The sequence below is a fragment of the Seriola aureovittata genome, chromosome 4 (assembly GCF_021018895.1).
Source record: "Seriola aureovittata isolate HTS-2021-v1 ecotype China chromosome 4, ASM2101889v1, whole genome shotgun sequence".
NCBI classification, from domain to species: Eukaryota; Metazoa; Chordata; class Actinopteri; order Carangiformes; family Carangidae; genus Seriola; species Seriola aureovittata.
In genome coordinates, this window is record NC_079367.1 from 27,505,195 (window position 1) to 27,525,694 (window position 20,500).

Here is a 20,500-nt window from a genome sequence, read left to right on the forward strand (position 1 = left end):
CTGTGCAATGACTGAGTGGTTATTCGTTGGATAAATTATGGTATAGCAACATTTCCAATAACACTACCTACTACTACATTGAACCTGTTGATTGAATGAAATCTGGTGTGTTTGGTTTAGTTCGTTTAGGCTGATGTGAGTCCAGCTCTGATGCGGACTAAACTACCTGACCTAGAAAGGTGGATCTTGGTCCGGTCCATATCAGACTTGGTGTGGTACCGATGCCGATCGGCCGAGCCACGGCTGTTACCGATCATTTTTGTCATGCATTGCAGATGGTGTATGTTGTATCAGTCAAGTTCCACATGGCCGACATGTTTTGATTTGGTGGTCTGTTTGTGCGCCGGCACATTGAACAAGGAGGGAGGTGGGACTACACTACACAGCGCACAGAGCTTCTGTTAGGAGAATTTATGCCGATCTACCGATATTGCCAATGGTGGCCGATCAATCAGGGCATCCCTTGCACTAATAAATAATTCTTCAAAGACTCCTCTGTCCTTGAGCTTTTCTACTATGTTGTATCTCTGGGTGAGAACAGATCTGTTGGGTGAACAGGTTGGAGAGCAGCAGGGTGGAGAAGAGGAAATCATTGAGGGTTAAATGTTCAACCTGCTCTGTGGACCTTCATCTCTGTTAGAGAAGGTGTCACCGTGTGTGTGTGTGTGTGTGTGTGTGTGTGTGTGTGTGTGTGTGTGTGTGTGTGAGAAAAGTAGCATAGTAACAGGACAAGGAAAACACATCAAATGTACTTGCTTTCTCTCTCTCACTCTCTTTTACTGTTATTCCTCTGTCCTCTGTCAGTCAGTCTGTCAGTCACACACACACTGCAGAAACAGACTCTCTCTAATACCATCATCATTACATCACAATAAACTGCCCGTGGCTCTGATGTCACTGTGATGATGTATTGCAGACTCTCTTCTGTTTCTCTGTTTGTCTTTCTTGCCTGTTGTCCTCTCTCTCTTGCCATAGTCTCATATTCCAAATCTGCTCATATCATGACCAGTCTCTGATCGGCTGACAGGTGTTGATTATATATATATATATATATATATATATATATATGTTGATTAGTACCGTAAAGAAGTTTTGCTTTTTGATGTGTCAATAGTTCATTCTCATAGGGAAACTAACCTAAACATGGGTTAAACTGACCACAAACCTTAAAGTATTGATGATGAAGCACATCCTCTATTTTTAGCTCAGGAGAGGAAATAAGAGTCAGGACACCTGGATGTGTTATCGCTTACATACATCATTTTGAATTAATAGCTGATTTTATTCTTATTCTTTTATATTGCTCATGTTGCAAGGCCCTTTACAAGGTTAAAACACAGTAAAACTCAAACTTTACAGTCAGTTTTTCCTTCAAAGTCCAAAAGATTTATCTTACTCTGTGAAACAGAGTTCAGAAAATAAATGTTGCTTTTTTTTCTTTTTTTTTTTTACCTTTCTTTGCTTCATAATCATACCCTTATTGTTACAAGAATAAATGTAAATGTGTTGCTTCCAGTTGGTGATGTCATAATTAATTAGGTCTCTAATATCACCACCAACATGTCGTGGGAGTGTGCAGAATCTAAACTTCTTAATAATTTTTTTTTCTTGCTTAGCAGAAGGTTGCATGAAGCCGCGGTAACAATGAGTGAAAGCTAATTAATACAATCCAAGAAAACAAGCTGTAACACATGATAGCAGTTAGCCAATAGCATGACTCTGGCCAGATGAACATGATGAGTCTGGTGCACAAACACATCAAGCAGCCAGATTGTGGAGACTGTCCTGATGTAAAAAGCACAGGTCGACTGTTCTAGCAGCTTATAATGACCCGTAGTTGTGTTTTGAGGTTAGGTGACCTCTAGTGGCTGTAGTGATCGTGACGGGAGCAGAACAGGAAGTGACCAGGTAGAACGAGCCACGAAGTCCGTGTTAAAAGGAGGTTGGGGTGAATGAATGGGTCGACAAACAAAACTTGTTTCCTGTGCATGACCATTCCACAACCTTGACCCAGTCTGAGCATTTATTATTGTAACCATGACGATGAAGGTCCGGTGTATGTGATACCCTCCCTTACCTTATATCCGAGGGTAAGGACAAACGACCTCTATGGTTGTTTAGGTTGGAGGACGTATCGGCCATTTAACTGAAAACACTTCCTGTTGGTGTTGTGTTAATTATTGCTCCCGTTGCATTTGGTGGTAACGAGGATGCAAAACCATCTAAGGAATATTTGAAATGTTGTGAAGAGCTTGTACACTTACAATTGCTAAATTAGTCATAATCCTGTGTGAATGATGCCTAAAGGGCCTGAAATATTGTCAGCTGTAACATTTATATCCCATTTTTGTTGCTTTTGTCCTTTGGTGCCCCTCTCAACCAATGATTGATGTCAGTATTCTTTGGAGCCAGTGGAATCCAGGAGACAGTGGGCCCCGCCTTCAAACTGTATCGGTTAGAATTAAGCAGATCAAAACCTTTCTCTACCGAACTCTACTGTGTTTTTTTCCACCTCAGCCTGTTAGCATTGCTGCCTGATTGCTGCATTTCACTCCATATGTGAGAGCAAGTTAGAGTGTGTTTGAAAAATTATTTGGGCACAAAAATGATTTTGGAGAGCTTAGGAGCTCAGATTCACTAAACTACAGCACAGTTTATCATTAGCAAAGATCACAAACATTAATTTAGCAGCTTTTCCTCTCTGACTGTTGCTTTCACCGGTTGAAATGTCAGACATTGTGGGCAGCAGATCATATCAGCTGTTGCTAATTATTGTTAATTCCCTGGGTAAATTGATGGCTGGCCAAAATTTAATTTGTCTGGTGTCTGGCTAAGTGCGCTCAGCAAGCTGGAGTCTGTGCTCAACTAGTCCAAAGAGCAATTTTGAGGGAAGAAGCTCCGCTCTCCACTGTACAATCAGAGTGTTTCTATAGTTCAGACAATTCCAACAGAGTGAGAGAGTGAGAAATCCACATATTCTCTCTAGCAGATCTTCTCATATCAATTTCAGGAGTCACATTCTCCTAGTTAAACTTTGATTATTATCCTGTCAATAATCTAAGCTAATAAACTTAAAGGTCCCTAAGGTTTTATTTGAAGTGTTGAAGAATATATATTTGTGGTTTTAAGAACCAAAAATCATCTCACTGTAGTTTTACATCTACTCTGTCACCCTTCTCTCTGGAGCTCTAGTAACAACAGGTTGGTTAGCCAATCAGAAGAGAGGAGGCTCTGGGCCTCTCTTCTGATTGGCTGAATGTTTACTGAGTAATCAAATAAAAAATATGGCAACACAGTTAAACACTCAGAGAAACCAAATCCTGTAAGGTTGGGCCTTGACTGTAGGCGGTGACTGCTTTGTTGTGACATCACAAAGTTCCAGAAGTCCTGACGGCTGGTTTTAAGGCTCAGTCTCTGAATACAGGCTGTGTGCATTTCTGTGGACTGAGCGCTCTGATACTTTCACAGTATTAATATAAAACCTAGACCTGCTTTATAATCAAACAACACATGGACATCTACCTTTATACTGTATGGGACCTTTAATCCTTCTGAACCAAGATTTTCAATACTTGGATCAAGAAGCTTGTAAAAAATGAGATGTGCTGGCTTAAGTAGGCTACAGCTGTTATTTCAGTGTGTCATATACATATTTAATCAACATTTAAGTAAATAAAAGTATCAGAATCAGCAGATACCCAGTATTAAAGAACTCAGACCTGACCTGGACATCTGGACATCTAATGTTTCTATTGCTCATGTCATGCCATCTGCCAAGCCTCTAATAAAATGTTCAAAGCTGAAGGCTGCAGCTGCCCTCTGTTGAAATCTGTGACCTGACAGGGGAGTATAGACTTGAATGCATCTTTTAGAGCTTGAAATACATTGTATAGGAACATACTCCTCTCTCATTATATTTTCTACACTTTCTCATCTCCTCCCTCTTTCTCTGTCATTGTCCTATGTTGTCCTTTGTCTCTCTCTCTCACTCGTACATGCACTTCCTTTTTTCTTTCCTTTGTACGCACCAATCAATTATCCAATCTATGCGGTCTTGTTCTCTCAAGAGAGGAGTCTTCATCACTATCTCAGGCACGTCTCAATAAGAGGAAAGTCGGACAGGCAAACAGACAGTCAGTGAATCAGACGGAGAGACAGTCGGGCAGATAGGTCGGTAAATTAGGTGGCTTAACGAGCTGTCACCTCATCAGCCCCCTCAGCCCGTAGAGAGGTTCAAATTCCCAAGCTTTCTCCGGCTAGATTCTCTGTCTTTAATTTATTCTTCTCCTGTAGTGTTTTATTCACAGAGGCATTTTGGCAGAGTGAGGAACACACAACAATGACTGCTAGAATAAATTGAGCTCTGAAGTTTTAAAGGATTTGAAAGAACAGCCACTGAACTTTAACTGTGTAACCTGTTGTGATCGGCACTGAGACACACACACACACACACACACACACACACACACACACACACACACTGAATACTCAAGACAAACCTCCGGATTTCTCTGTGTTCAACAGAAACATCGACCACTGATTCTCCTAATCCTGGCTCATTTGATCCAAACTGTAAAAACAAACAGGTTCTTTATTGATCTGAGGCAGTTTGGTTTGGGCTGAGTGTCTCAGGACATTAAGGCTGAAGAGACATTGGTTTGGTATTGAAAAGACTCTGCACTGTGGCAGATTGATCTCTCAGCAAACATTGTACATGTGTGTAGTATGTGTGCATACAGAGTTGCAGTGTGTAAATGTGTGTGTGTGTGCATGTGTGTGTTGTACTGAAAATGTCACAAAGTACTCAATTTGAGACGTGACATTGCACTTTAGTTTAGTTGCATTGTAGATTTGTTAAAGTTTATATTTTAATGGATAAAATGAAAAATAAATGATTAACTTATTTTTTGTTTGCTAAATGTGTCAACTATCAGTTCTCTGTGTTCAGGGTGTTAACTGATCACATTTCTATTGTTTCAGGGCAGCTGAACCCCCACCACCCCATGACTTTGGTTTTGGTAAGTACACTGCCTTTGTGCATTTGTGTAGGAATATTTATGCATGAACAAATGTTTCATGGTTACAGACACACACACACACACACACACACACACACACAAACCCAACAAGGCTCTCAGTGAAGGAGTCACGAAGACGCTGCTGTGTTACTGAAGCCAGCTCACTCTGTCCTCTGGTTTCCTTCACTTCTCTCTGAATACTAAACATCTCACTGCGGTTGTCCATTGCCAGGAAACCAAAGACTTTTGTGAATGCATCTAATACATGTATGTGTGTTTTTGATGTTCACTGTGTCAGAGTACTCAGTGAGCAGATGTGTGTGTGTGTGTGTGTGTGTGTGTGTGTGTGTGTGTATCATCCCTCAGGGCTTCATGTAATGTAGCATCATGTAACTAGAGGACAGGGACTCGTTGCCAGTGACAAAGAGGCCATTACCTCCATGTTTATAGCATTTGTTTCAAACTGGTTGTTTTCTATCTTTGTTCCCTTGTTTGTTTTTTCTTTCTCACAATATCTTCAATATCTATCTCTGCTTCTCCTGTTTTGCTCTTTTTCCTTACATCATCCATCTGTTTTCTTTCATTTCAAAATCTTTGACTTAACAGCCTCTCAATGTATTTGCATTCATCTTCCCTAAATCAGTCCCTTAAGCTGGGTGAACTTTCCCCAGGAACCAGGAACCTTTTGAGGAACTGTGCGTTTCCACCGCAGGAACCAGGGTCTAAATTTAGTTCTGGGGTAATTGATCGACCCCCAAAAAAGTCCCTGGTCGGGGGGGTAGTCCTTTCCAAAGGTTCAGGAACTTTGGGGGGTGTGGTCTGCAGTGCTGAACATCTCTGACTGGTCGAGTACTCGCTGTATTTTATTTTACCCGCTATGTTTAAAAGTTCACAATGAGCGAGCAAACACATTTTCCACACCGTGAAACAGGTCCAGGAGAAGGTAAAAAAAACTGACGCAGGACTTCAAAAAAATAATAAAGAACCGCAACAACTGGAGTGGCTCAGGTTGCCAATTCGTCCCGTATTTTCGTTCATGTTATGTCCTCAAAGCGCTGTGAATAATGTAATGCCAAGTTGTAATTTAGCATAATCTTCCCAGGACTTTAGGCCGGGGTGGAAACACAGACAACTATGGGCCACAGGAACCTTTTAGTTCCTGAAGAAAAGCACCTGGAACTAAAAGTTCTTCATCTGTACTGCTTCTTCATCATCCGTCTCTCCATTGTCTCTCTGTCCATGTACCTGAGTCGTATTTCTGATTGGACGACTGACCTGCAATAACATGGGGCAGCTGTCCAACAGGATGAGAGGACCGAGTTTTTAGAATAATAATCACAATGATTCACGGTCAAGTGATTTCTTCTTCTCTCTCTGTCTAGTGTTGCACAAAGTGATTTTCACTAAGTCACTGCGTCGTCAGGCTGAATTACCTTCTCCTCTTTATTTACACCTTATTACTCCCATTATATCACATGTTAGTACACTTTATTACCTCTGAGCAACATTTCCAAGAGTGTATCTCATTCAGATGAGATGTCTGCACTGTGTGCGTGTGTATGTGTGTGTGTATGTCAGCTCTAAGTTGGAAACATAAATTGAATCAGTTCATGTTTTTATCAGACACTGTTATGCAGATATACAAAAAACGTCACAAGATAATGTGATTAACTGAGCTACGATTCATCACGGTTTTTTATTGCTGCTGCCCACCTAACTTGTCAGCTGTGTGATTTTAACAAGTGAAGCTCTGTAGTTCTTCTCAAGCCTCTGTGGGGTTTGCAGCCAGACCTGGATCAGAGACGCTGTAATGATGTAGTGGATTGTGCATCCCGGACCACTGGGTTCCCCTTGACACCTCTCCTGTTTTTATTGTCTTTTTGTCTTCAGTGGTTAAGGGATGTAATAGGAAGTGGCAACACAAAGCGGGTGTTTTGTCTGTGGTACAAAGGGAAGAATCTATCTCTATTGACAGGCCAATGTGAAACCACTGCGATCTTTTGATTGATTTTCATACAGATTTGTGAACGTGCAAACAGTGACAACAGCTGAATGGATTCAGACGCACACACAGCATCCATGCACAGTGATTCTGTTTCACTACCTGCCCAGCCTTTCTTCACACACACACACACACACACACACACACACACACACACACACACACCTTTAATCATTCAAGCATTGTTTGCCAGAGGCTTTCATATTTCCCCTTTGCTTCCAGTCCTTCTGTTTGTAGAATACAAATCAGTGAGCCCGGGGAAATTTCAACCCACAACCACATTATCTCCAGGGACAATACAATATCACTTTTTCATTGCTGCCACTCAACCTGAATGTTTTTGTCCAACAGCCCAATCCATTACTTTCAATGAACGACACACACTGATGCACACCACTAGCTTTCGGTTACTGGATGAAAATGATTGAAGCATAATCGATATTTCTCCATTAGAAAGATCTAACATCGTTTCTATGTGTGAAAAAGACACAAAATCAATAAGTCTGACTTGGATGTCTGAGATGTTCATCACACCTCTTGCTACTGGATTTCTGTCTTTGCAAAATTCTCCTTCATGTCCAGTACGACAACATCTTCTACCATTTTTAGGGCAAATTCATGTTAAATACACACCCAACACACAGGTTGAATTTTTGATACGTGAAATCAGGTTTATTTGTTTGTAGACTACAGCCTTACAATGGGCGTGTTTTCCTTTATTTAGATAAGAAGACAGTAGGTAGCAGGGGTGAGAAGTTAAATGCAAATAGATACTCAAAGAAATATTATTATATTAAAAATATGAAATCATATTGTTCAGAAAACTCATTCCTCAATCCATCCAGTTCACACGTGGATCAGAAAAACATTATTGTGGATGTTGTGTTTTTACCCTTCTGTGTTTGTTTGATTGTTTATTTATGGGAGATAAGACATGTTGCAGGAGTGGGCTCAACCGCTGATTTGCATCCAACACAAATACACCAGACAAAATAGATAAACATAACATTATACACAGAAAGTCAAAATGAATATTATAACTAAAATGGAATAATAGTGTATCACAATACAAACCCCAAACAATCCAGTGAAACTGTTATAAAATATTACAACCAAATCAGGGTGAATGTATGAAAGTCTTCAAGAACTGTTACTGAATATACAGCAGATTTTGAGTATGATTAAAGTTTGACTTTCAAAGTTCAAAGTTGACATTTTGATCCAGTGCCTCACTCGGCTGTAAACCGAGCTGTGCCTCCTTCATCGTTTTCGTTGAGGAATATTTGAACATGTTTATCGACTCTCGCCGCTTCACCACCTTCCCGTCTTATTTCAAGCTGGCATATCAGGCCGACAGCCAGCGTCAGTGTTTGTGTAGTAGGTGCCACGCTGAGCGGAGCCACGCAGTGTGTGACAGGAAGCGTCTTGTGTCTATACCTTTCTGTGCGCGGTGTCTGCTGTGTGTCATCTTGAGTGTCCTCTGCCTGGATAAACTGGTGGGCGGACGGCTGGAGGGAGGAGGGTGTGGGGGAGTACTAATTGACTTTATGAGAGTTGAGTTGATGAGTTGAAGGTGTGTGTTTGTGTGTGTGTGTGTGAGAGGTGACACAGTGATCCATAACAAGGATATAATTGGCAATGACTTGAAGAGAACTTGACTCAAATCTGTGTGTGTGTGTGTGTGTGTGTCCGGATGTGTCTGTGTGTTTGTTTAAGAAGACACATTATACTACCGCTTTCCCTCCATTCTTTCCTCTCCTCTCGCACTCTGTCTCACTTCCACACTCACACACACACACACACACACACACACACACACACATACACAAACACAGAATCCTTTCCAACTGAACAGTTAACACATCCTAATAAGGTCAGGACAGTGCACAGATGGAACGTCATCACTATTTAGCCTCATACCCTCTCCAAAACCACACACACACACACACACACACTTTGTAAGGTTCTCTTTCTATACATTTGCTGCTGGTCTTCCTTTTCCTCTTCTGTCTCTGTTTTCCGTCGTGGTAATAGGAGAATTGACTTCCTGGCCACAGATCCTTTGACAAACAGGTCTCTCAGACTGAGGCCAAATTTTCAGTGAGCTGCAGACTGCAGGACTCGAGGTTGCGGTAATGAACATTTTTGTCTCCAACAAAACCCTTGCTAGAATCTTTGCACAGTGCCGCTCTTGTCATCTTGTGGCCAGTTGATTGAAGAGTATCAGCAGCAGATAGAAACTGATTATCTGGTATTTACTAAGAACAAGCAATATAGCTTCTTTGTCACATCGGAGCTTACTGAGCACGATGATTCAGACAATGGATTGAACACTTGCTTTTTGACAGACATGGATTTTGCTGAACTTGAACTCTGCACTGCGGGGCTTAGATTATGCATATAATCAAATGATAGAAAGGATAGAAATTTACACAGTAGAATGGGATTCTGTTCCTGCAAATGCTGAGAGGAGTTGGAGAGAGGAGTCGAGGAGGAGACTGAAGAGCTAAGAAAGATGACAGCATAAGGCCTCAGTCATACTCGCTTGCAAACAAGTCCACGGACAGCTGCAGACACCACAGCTGGGTCATTGCTGTGAGTCTGTATATGTGGATGAATTTAAAGCAGGATACGGATGAAAAAAAGGAGTCTCTCCATCACTTTACTTTGTATGTTCCCCTTCCCTTCTTTTAGTTCCCTTCTTCCACTCCCTTATAAATTGCCTCCTCTCACTCCGCTGTATTTCTCTCCCTTCTAGTCGGATCATTGTTAAGCTTCCCTCTCTCCTCCTCTGCTGGCTTCTTCCCCTCTCCCTGCCATCCATCTCTTTTTCTGACCCTCCCTCTCGCTTTTTGTCTCCTTTCTCTATTTCATTTCACACTCAGTCCGTCCAACTCTCCTCCTCTTTCTCACTTCTTTCTTCCGACTCTCTTTCTTTCTCATCCCTGTTCCCATGTTCTTATGATTGATGATCTCTTACCTGTCTTTCTCTCCTCTCCCCCACAATTTCACATCTTTTCTTCGCCTTCTCTCCTTCCCTTTATTCTTTACTCTCCTCTTTCTCTCTCTGCCTCTCCCCTGCGGCTTTTTTCTTTTACTCCCTTTCTCCAAAATACAGATTCCTCTCTGCAGTGCAGATTTGTCAGCCCACACCCAAAAGCTCTTTTTTCTTCATCCTCCGTCCATCCCTTCATCATTGTGCCCTGTCTGTGACACACACCAGCTACACAGTAATAATGATGCAGGTGGTAATGAATCAATAGTTATGAAGATAAATGAAATTAATTAAAATGAGGTATAGCTTGAATTTTTTCAACAGGTCCCTCTGAAAAGTTGAAATGCTTCTGTCCATATTCTACTCTCACCGGGTATCTACCACTGTACTGGATAGTAACACTGGAGCATAAACAGCTCCCATGAGGCCTTGAGAGCGTGCCAATGGCAAAGACTCATGGGATCTTAGCCAACAGCAACATCCCCCTTGAGCCTTAGTCACAGAAGCTCTGTAACACTTCACGGGAGCTGTAGTTGTTGAACACTAGCAAAATAATCCTTACTGTGTGTTTACATTTTACCAATGCAGTACATTAACTGTTCTCTGGAATATGAGCAGAGACGTTCAAACGTTTTATCAACAAAATACATGACAAATCAAGAAATATGTAAAAAAAAAAAAAAAGAAGAAAAAAAGACCCTTCTCACTTTTCCCTGAAACGTGGCCACACTCAGTTTTAGTAGATTTTTTCCGCTGTGTTTCCAGATGTTTTAGTTCCTCTAAACGTATTTTCAGCTTTGTGTTCATTCATATACAGGAGGGTTGGAATTGGTTTAATGGGTCTCACTGACACTCGCTTGCAGAACATACAGTCTAAATTAAGAGGTGCAACAATCAGCAGATTAATCTATAACTTGATTGGCAGAAAACAAATTAGCATTTTCAAAACTGATGAATTGGATGACAAATGTGATAGTAAATTGTCTGTCGGTCAAATAAAACAAGGCTGCAGTGGTGGTTGCCATTTTTCAATATTATATAAACACAGTGGTTAAGTACAAACAGGCAGTTTATTCAACAATGGAAGTAGCAATGTAAATCGTAGCCCTGTGTTCACTGAATTAGTCAAAGGTTATACATCATTTAAAGTTGAGTTACATTATCATATAGTGTATTTGCAGCACCACAGTGGTGTGTGTCACTGTGCTGGTACTGAGGATCTCTCTGTGTTTGTGCTTGTGTGACTCTGTCAGATAATCCTTATCTAATGTATCAGGTTATCTTGTTAATCTCTAAATGAAGGCAGACTTCAGTGATCTCAACACACACACACACACACACACACACACACACACACACACACACTTCATGCCAGGCCCTGCATTAAACATGTAAAGCAATCATCTCAAAACACAGCCTCTACAGAAACAGTGTGTGTGTGTGTTAGAGTGAGAGAGGTTTAGGTTAGGGCTTTGGTAATGCCTTGGAGATAGAAGGAAAAGTGTGTGTGTGTGTGTGTGTGTGTGTGTGTGTGTGTGTTTGAGAATGCCTCAGGCTTCTTGTTTCAGCTCGGAAAAAGGTGACAGCTGATGTAGAGTGTGATTAGCAAGGTGTGGGTGTTTTTGGTACACGCACACACACATACACACATACACACACACACACACACACACACACACACACACACACACACACACACACACACATACACTATAACACATTGTAATGAGGGGAGTATTAGTTGGCATGGAAGGAAGGCAGGCCCATTGTAATTATAGAAGGCGACTGGGGTGGGAGATGGATGGCTCTCTCTCTCTCACACACACACAAACAAATACACACTAAGTGAAGTTTGCAGAGAATGGTTTAGGGAGAGAGAGAGAGAGAGAGAGAGACGTCTCACTCTGGTTCCCTCTGCATGCTCTAACAATAAACACACAGAGTATCCAGGTGTAATTTCTCTCTTTTTCCTCACTATCATGTCAATCACATCAACATGATCTGATCTTCATCATTTCTTTCACTCGGTCGTTCTTCATGAGTTACATTAATGAACAAACACAATCTGTCAGAAATAATAATAGATGCAGATCACATCATATCTTATGACCAGTTAATGCAGGTCATTGGTTCACAATGTCTGTAAATTACATTTTTATTTGTGTTTTTTTTTTTTGTATTTTTCCTCGACAACCATCTTTAACCTTTAGCATAAGCACATCAGTGCAGATGTTTCCAACAAACCAGACCGTTCTGTAGCACTTCAGGTTATTTTGGTGCTCAGTTATAGTGACAGATTAAAGAACCTACTCAATGTGTTTGATGAAACATACTGTGCAGTCACACATGAGCTCATTTCCATTTTGTCACTAAACTCTGATGTGCCAGCTGTTATTCTGCAGCTGGAGGAATGAAACAATTGAAAACTGATCAGTGGTTCTTTTGGGATTTGATGCTACTTTAAAGTTTAGCTGTAATGATGTGAGTTAAGTGAAAGGATGAGAAATCAGTTGTTTTCCGATGAGCATCAGACACACGTCAGAACTGCGGCGAATACATTTCTGTCCAGATCTGTTTTCATATGTGGACGTGATGAATGAAGCATAAGAGCAGTTTGGAAGAAATATGGATCTGAGAGCTGAGCTTTTGTAAGAGTTTTATTATAGAAAAGTGTTGTATGAACGAGTGAATGTGGCTTGATGTGGCAGTGGTTTATAAGAATAGAAAAGTGTTTATATAAGTGCGGTCATTTACAATTTAAAAATGTCCGTGTGTTTTCACCATTCTCTGGTGGTATCAGAAAACACACGCAGGGTCTCTGATGTCCAGTTTTCCACCTAATCCGATCCTTTCCATCAGATCAGCATCGGTTTGAGATCGATCATTGAGTTTATTTGTTGCTTTAAAGCTCTTGACTTACAAAGTAGTAACACTTAGATAGAGCTCGATGTTCTCATCATTGCTCGCTCAGTGTTGAGCCATGAATGCTGGGTAACATGTCGGAGTTGTTTTATACATCTGGTATTATCTGCTTTTTAGGTGAAACCCAAACTATCAGAAAACATTGAGAACAACAAGCTTTAACGAGGTCAGACACACACACACACACACACACACACACACACACACACACACACACATACTAAAAAGAAATGAGTTGTTATATCAAAAAGCACCGTGAATAAAAGCATCCATCACACACACATTCTGGGTACAGCAACTGAAAAGTGTGAGTTATCACACACTTCTCCTGATGCAGAGATGGATTTTAGCACTTCATTTTGAAGCTTCATGCCTCACAAATTATTTTTATTATTTCTATCATTATTATCATTATTCTATCCCGTCATGCCTGCTTTCATTTCCAAATGAAGGCTGCGCTGATGGAGAACAGAGGAGCTTATTCCTGTCACCAGTCTGCACAGGCTGATTATGAGGCTGTTATATTATTTTTCAGTACAAACAGTGATCTAGTAAAAATGTGAATTATTTTGTAAGCAGGCAGCATCAATCATTTAAGGCTGTAAAACAAAAAATGGGCTGGAAATGATCAATAGTCAGAATCCCTGTACACAGAAGGAGCTCATTTTAATGTCTGTGATGATTTCTACCTACAAAACCAAATAATCCAGCTGACTGTCCTTCACTCGCATTAACATTGAACGAACTCAGAGGTTCATTCAGTTCAGTGAATCAGCGAAGATCTGACCTTCATGAGCACTTCTTCACTGTTTTTTCTTTCGAACGTAGCTGGTTCTTCTCAGTACAATGTACACGGTGTCATTAAGCTTTACACACGCTAAAAAGAATCAAGAGAATGAAGGTCAAGTTTATCAACCTTCATTCTCACAGTCAGCAACTGAATATAAGCAGGATTTACATTAATACAGAGGAGCAGGTTGTGGTGGGGTTTTTCTGAGGAAGCAGATCCTCGGTTTGCTGCACAGATAGGAAATGTTCAGAGTGTAAGCGAGGACAGGGGTCAGATCTTTCATGTGTGCAGCCCTGTAAAGGCACGCTGCACAGGCCAGGCTCTTCAGTGGGCAGCGGTAATGGGAAGCGTGATCGGGGAGACAAGATGTTACTAGTCCAGGTTTTCTTCCACACCATCAAACTGTGTTTTCCTTCAGATCTTTTTTTATCCCTCCCAGACTTATTGATGAAGTCCCAGCGCTTCTTTGGACTTTCTTTCTTCAGATGCTGAATTTCATTTTTTTTTTTCCTTTGCAGCCTTTATGAGACTTTGCACTTTATTTCTTATCTTCCTCCATTTCAGTGTCTTTTTATCTTTTTCTCTTAACTAGATGACAAATTGATTGGATAATGTTTTTTTTTTTTTGTTTTTTTTTAAATCACTGAAGTTGGACTTGTTGAATAATTTACTCTCAAGTATTTGTCTAGTGTTTTCTAGAAACTGATAAAACTCCAAGGGAGCCTGTGTACAAAGAGTCATTCAAATCCATGTCAGCTGTTGCTTAACTGTGGACAAATCAAGCTGCTGAAACAAACAGAGAGTTTACAGCTCATCGTTCCAGCAGGCGGTGGTGGAGGCAGGGGAATATGTTTCTAAGCAATGTCAGGAAAACTATGTTAAAGGATATGTCACCTCATCAGGTGATACACACTGTTGATTGTAGTAAAGCTTCACTGTTCTTCGCTGTTTGGTCTCTCATCACAAAGCTATCGTGTGTGTTTGTGTATGATGTGACCTGAGCAGAGATCCCAGCAGAGCAAATGCAGAGAGGTGAGAAGAGAAGACTTTTATTTTTATATAAATCATTTTTAATAATATTAGTTTTATACACAGTGATGGCGGCTGATGGAAGAGAGATGACGTTGACAACATTTAAAGCATTCAGTTGAAGTATGAAGCATTTTAACAACCGCATCCAGGATTAGATGTTGATGGTCAGAGTCATTCTGCAGGTTTTACTTTCCCTCCTAATCCTGGTTTCCAGTAGACTGATGTGCTCATCTGTCAACAGGCAAACGCTGCAGTTCCATGCCAAGAAAACACAAAAGCTCAGAGCCCGCTGAGCTACCGTAGCAGGATGGATGGGTTAATTAAAGAGCAGAGAGAAAAAGGGAAGCTGAGGAAGGACAACTGGGAGAAACAGGAAGGAGGAGAGGAGTAACAACAGAGAGTGAAAGTAGCAAGAAGTTAAGAACATCCTGAGGCAATTAAGAAGAAAATGTTCTTTACATTCTTTAAGTTCCTCTCCACAGGGAGTGAACAGTGCTACCTTAAATTAAATAAAAATAGTCTGATGTATTTATTTAGTCTCTAATGACTAATCTAATCACTCACGAAGCAAAATAGAAATAACTATTACAAATTAAAACATTCTAAACTAAATCAAAAGTCCCTGAAATCTTCCTTTTCAACAATACTCTAATATCTTTGACTAAATCACTGCAATAAAAAAGACTTTGAACACATCAGTTTTCTCTGGCTGTGAAGACAAAAATAGATCCCAGATCACTGCCGCCACTCGTCCGCCTCAACCGTGTCCTTGTAAAAATCTGCAGGGAAATTAGATAACAACGAAAGTAAAGCATCTGTTTAAACTGCACAGCTGGAGCATGTCGATGACTGTTTTATTATTTATTACGTGTCCAAACATTTTACAACGGAGAACTTATTTAAAACGGGCTTTGGTTTGTTTTCTCTGCGCAGTCACAGTGAGTGCACCGAAGTTAAAGTCAAATGTTGGTATTTGAATCTCATTGTCATCCCATCATCTGGCAGCTAATCTGTTTAGTGTATTGAAGTGAGACATCACAGTGATTGTGTTTGGTCTCAGTATTTATCGCCTCACATTGAGGCTGCGTTAAAGAAAGTAAAATATGATTACCGCCGACAGGTCGTTAAAAATCCGAGAGTAAACAAAACTTAATCTTCTTCTTTTGGTGTCGGTGGTGTGAAATACATCTCTAGAATGTGATGATCCACCTTCCTAAACTGATTGTAAATGATGTGTAATAAAAGTCAAATGTGTTGAGCACTAAGGATTTATTTTATATGATAAGAAGTGTTTGTCTATATTTATCCAGCACTGCAGCGTCAAAATGATGGCAGGGTATTTTGGGGTGCTTCCTCAGTAACCTGGACCACAAGGTGTGGAGGGAGAGAAAGGAGATTGTCAAAAATGGCAAATGAAAATGAGAAGGAAGGAAGTGCCTAACAGTTTTATTAGGTTTGGAGGGATAGATTAGATAAATTGGACCCACCAGTGTCAAGAAGAGATTTAATGCACAAGATGCGCATTAAAGGAAGAGCCAACAAAACATTGACAGTAAGTCAAGTAGCAAAGTTAGCTTAGTGATCGACTGACCATTCCTGACTGACTGTAGCCGGTCACTAATGAAAAGAGAGAAGAAGAGCAAGTTCCAAGTCAAGCTACACCCATCAGCCGCTCGTAGGGTTCTTCCCTCAGTCTGCCGTCACACGGATGATACTGACAGAGCCAATTAACACTTTAAAAACTTTATGGATGTTATGACGGCCAACCAGGATTTAAGCCGGCAGGCCCCATCGTCAGTCCACCTGTGCTCTGGTCTCATCTCTTTCTTTGTCAGAGGCCTGGAATTCCGCTTTGACCTGAACGCTGCGCACCGCGCCGTGCCAGCTCACGTGTGATTGGTCACTGTGTCTTCATAAACATGGGGAGGACCAGTGGTTTAACAGCAGGCACCAAAACAAAGACGCCATCAATCCATTATATCTTTAAATAGTAAGTAGTTGTTTAACGTTGTATTATTGTTTAAAATCTCGTCCACAGAACCTTGACGTGGCCTTCACTACCGTGCTGCATTCAGCGTCTGACAGCAGCACAATTGCCCTTCACTTTAATTTGTATATTTCCTGACATTTTCCCAGCTCACGGCAGGACTGAGCTGCTGCTTTATGGTTGAAGCATGTATCTATTTACAGCAGTAAAAATTTATTCCAACATTAAAAGTTGTAAAAAGTTTGGGCAAGCAGTCTGCCGGATTGAACTTTGGTAATTCAATCACTGACATTTTGGCTCAGCTAATGGTATTATTCAGGTTTAAATGAATTCCTCCCCTGTAGCTTCATTCTGGCACAAAGAGGAGTGTGTGGGTTCAGTTCTGACATACAGTATGTTTATAACCAGTATTTCAACTTCGGTAGCAAAGAAATTACTCTAAATTTTAAACTGTATTTTGTTTCAAATCTAAATGACAGGCACATTAAATGTCTGAAGCAGCAGGTCTGAATTAGAGGCAGCGCATTCCAACGACACACCAGTATATTGGAACATGATATTACTCAATTTTGTAATAGGCTTAGTAAATCAACCATTAATCAAATATCCACTACAAACTTACATATCACAGTAACTGGTTAAAGTCATGCTCTGAAAATACCAAAGATGACGCTCATTGCTTACAAGAGCAGGATGGTGTTTCGACTGAGAGATGAACATGACACTACAAAACGTGTCCTGGATGTTTTATTATTATTACACCTGCAGAAGAGAGTATTAATAGACAGGTGGATGGATATATCGATATAGATGTTAAGTATGAGAGAAGAAGATGGGGAGGAGAGGTGAAGCTGTGAGTCATTACATATACACAATTTGAATAACAGTGGTCCAGTGTAGATATCTAATCCAAGTCCCTGTGTGTTTTTGGATAAGTTGGAAGTTTACAGAGTTGATTTCTTCCCCCACACTGATGACTGTCCCACCTTCTCTCCGCTGTGACTCATCACTGCATCTCCAACAGCCTCCTGTGTTTGCCTATAGATGTCTGCAAGCTTCTCTGCATAATACAAATTAAACATCAAGGGCTTATTTTTACAATCACCGTTCTGCTTAAACACTCAGTAGTCATACGTTTATCACAGAAAAATGGAAGGGACACAAATCTAATTTTCCTCCTCTTGAAAAACTATCACACTTGCTGTTTTCATTTCTATCACCCTCTCTGCGTACATGCACTGGGTGCTGATTTCTCTGGGAGTTGAAAATGTAGGGAAGGACTAACTGAAGTGGATGCACAACGCATCAGGTCGCAGATGAAGCTAAATTATAGCACTTCACAAAATATGGCTTCTGAAATGCACTGAACGTTACAGGTTGATGATATGTAATGATGTGTAAAAATACGTAATGGGTTTTTTTTCTATTATATGTTCTGATGGAGCTTTTTCTTGGCTGGTAATAGCAAAGTATCAGAAGATTTATAAAGACTTCTGCCGGTTGCATTAAGTTAAAGATAAACCTTAGACTCTTAATGCAGTTATAAAGACACACAGTCACCGTGTTTATTTCATGAACTGTAATGCTACTGTTAACCTTCAGCAGCACATGCCACTCCCTACAGTAACTCTGCTCCTGAGGTGAAATCTAATCTGTAACTCTAAACCTGTGAAGACACAGCAGAGATCATCAAATGGCTTCACCCCCATAGATTTTTCTACTCCGTCATAAATCCGACAAAGGAAGAGCAGTTGGTTTATCTTTTTACACCGCGGCCAAACAAACTGTGGGCTGTGGGGTTTCATTGCGTCACATTGTTTTAATAAAGAAGAAAGTCAATAAATGACATCATGGCTCGAGCAGCTGTGACCAGAGAAGGTTTCTACACAACAGCAGATAACAGGAAAAACTCATTGGTGACCTTGTTTTCTAGATCACTCTTTATTGGTGAAATGCAGTTAGCATGAACCTTAGTGCCAAATATATTGCATTTCCTGGGGCTGCTTCACAATAAAAGACACCCTGTGGTTTGCCAGTTGAACGCTTTTAATGTGAAGCAGCAGTAGGGAATCTTGGGTTTGCATCAGCAGTAACACAACAGTTAAAAACAGGAAAAGGTTTCTGTTTGATCAAATTACAGCTGATAACGTTAAAGTAAATGCATACATTGTTTGCAGGTAATTTGATTCCTGCACAGGAATTATGGCTCTGCCAGTAACAATAAAAACTATTTTGCACACAGATAATTGCGTGTGAATACTTCGAATAGCTGTAGCAGGAGAATGCTGACTGTAAACAGTATCAAAAACAGTCTGAAATGATGAGATTCCTGAGGATTTTTAACTTTAAAGTTCTCACCCAGATTTACTTCTTTCCCTTTCTTGTCTCGCCCACTTCCCTGATCAGTGATGTACAACTCCCAGAATGCCTCTGACAACCTCAGGAGTATCTATTTGGGCCTGTTGTGTTCTATCGTTGGTAGTCATCCAGAAAGCTCCAGCGCTTGTGTCTCGTACTCCAGAATTCAAAAAGACGTGTTTCATTTTGTCTTTGACAGAGATATTAGATAGATATGAGCTCGGATCCTCTGCGGGAAGGATGCAGCTCAGCAGCTGAGGGATTTGACATCAGCGGCATGCTATTTATTATACCTCCAATCCCCCTGCACCACAGCATGCTGTATGGCTTTTTAATCTCATCTAATGCAGTATGTGTATATGAAATGGATGGTCCACTGATCGAGCTGCTATTGTTACAGACCAATATGTTACTTGGAACAAATTGTTTTCATCCCTCCATCGAGCCGTTTCCAGTCCCTCCACCGTGCCGTCGTGTTCGGTTGGTTGATTTTGTGTCTCATTCCCAGCAACTTCCACAGATTACAGCTGAATGTCAAGTAAATGGTTTCCCTTCAGCCATGTCATCATAATCCATGTTTTTCATGGCACACAGAGGAATTTATGCTGGTGGCGAGTGTGTGAGGCTAAGAGAAGATGGTTTAGTAGAATTTGTTTAATGATCATCGTGTTTCTTGAATGAGTGCATTGAGGAGTAGTGGAGTGTGAAAGCCTGCTGTGTCTTTCTACCACTCACCGGGGGGGGGGGGGGGTAACACATTCATTTGACAGTGGTTACCTGATTTTGAAAAGGGACATTCACAGCAACATAACTGTTCTTTTATTTCACTAGTTTATATTTACTTTTCTTCATCGCACAGATGAAAATAAAAACGCTAAAAGTCAAGGTGCAGGCAGAGGAATAAAAACATTGGAAGATTGATACAGCTGGAAATGTCATAGTCCACTGATGAGTCAAAACATGATGTCCAGCTCAGCCAAACAGCTCTGACCTCACGGTCTGTAAAAGATATCTGAAGGTGCTGTGACGTCGGCAGCAGATCCTTTAAGTCCTGTAAGTTGCAAGGTGGCGCCGCCATGGATCAGACTTGTTCCAGCAGATCCGCCGACACCCTGTCCCTGGTCCATGGTTTATTCCTCCTCACAGATCCTCCGACCCAGTCGTCTGGTCATAATGATGCGGACTGAAAGCTTTTCATTCGCCCATCTCTGCCACGTCCCACACCATCTCTCCCCCTATCAGAAACTATACCCGTCGTTACGAGATAATCGTTAATCGCCTCTGCAAGTGGTCATAATGTTTAGGTGAACATACAGTTACCGTTGTCTTTTTCATGTTAATGGTAAAAACTGGTGAATATTATATATGATACACATTGCTGGCAAACAGAACATCA

General features: G+C 40.8%; 1 protein-coding gene across 1 annotated transcript in view; it reads left to right on the forward strand.

Annotated features, from left to right (window-relative positions):
- Nucleotides 1-20,500, forward strand: part of slc8a2b (solute carrier family 8 member 2b) — a 162,625-nt gene that overhangs the window by 47,562 nt on the left and 94,563 nt on the right. Inside the window, exon 2 of the mRNA XM_056373471.1 lies at nt 4,981-5,018. The gene's annotated coding sequence lies outside the window, so the exon portion shown is untranslated. The remainder of the gene's footprint in view (nt 1-4,980; nt 5,019-20,500) is intronic.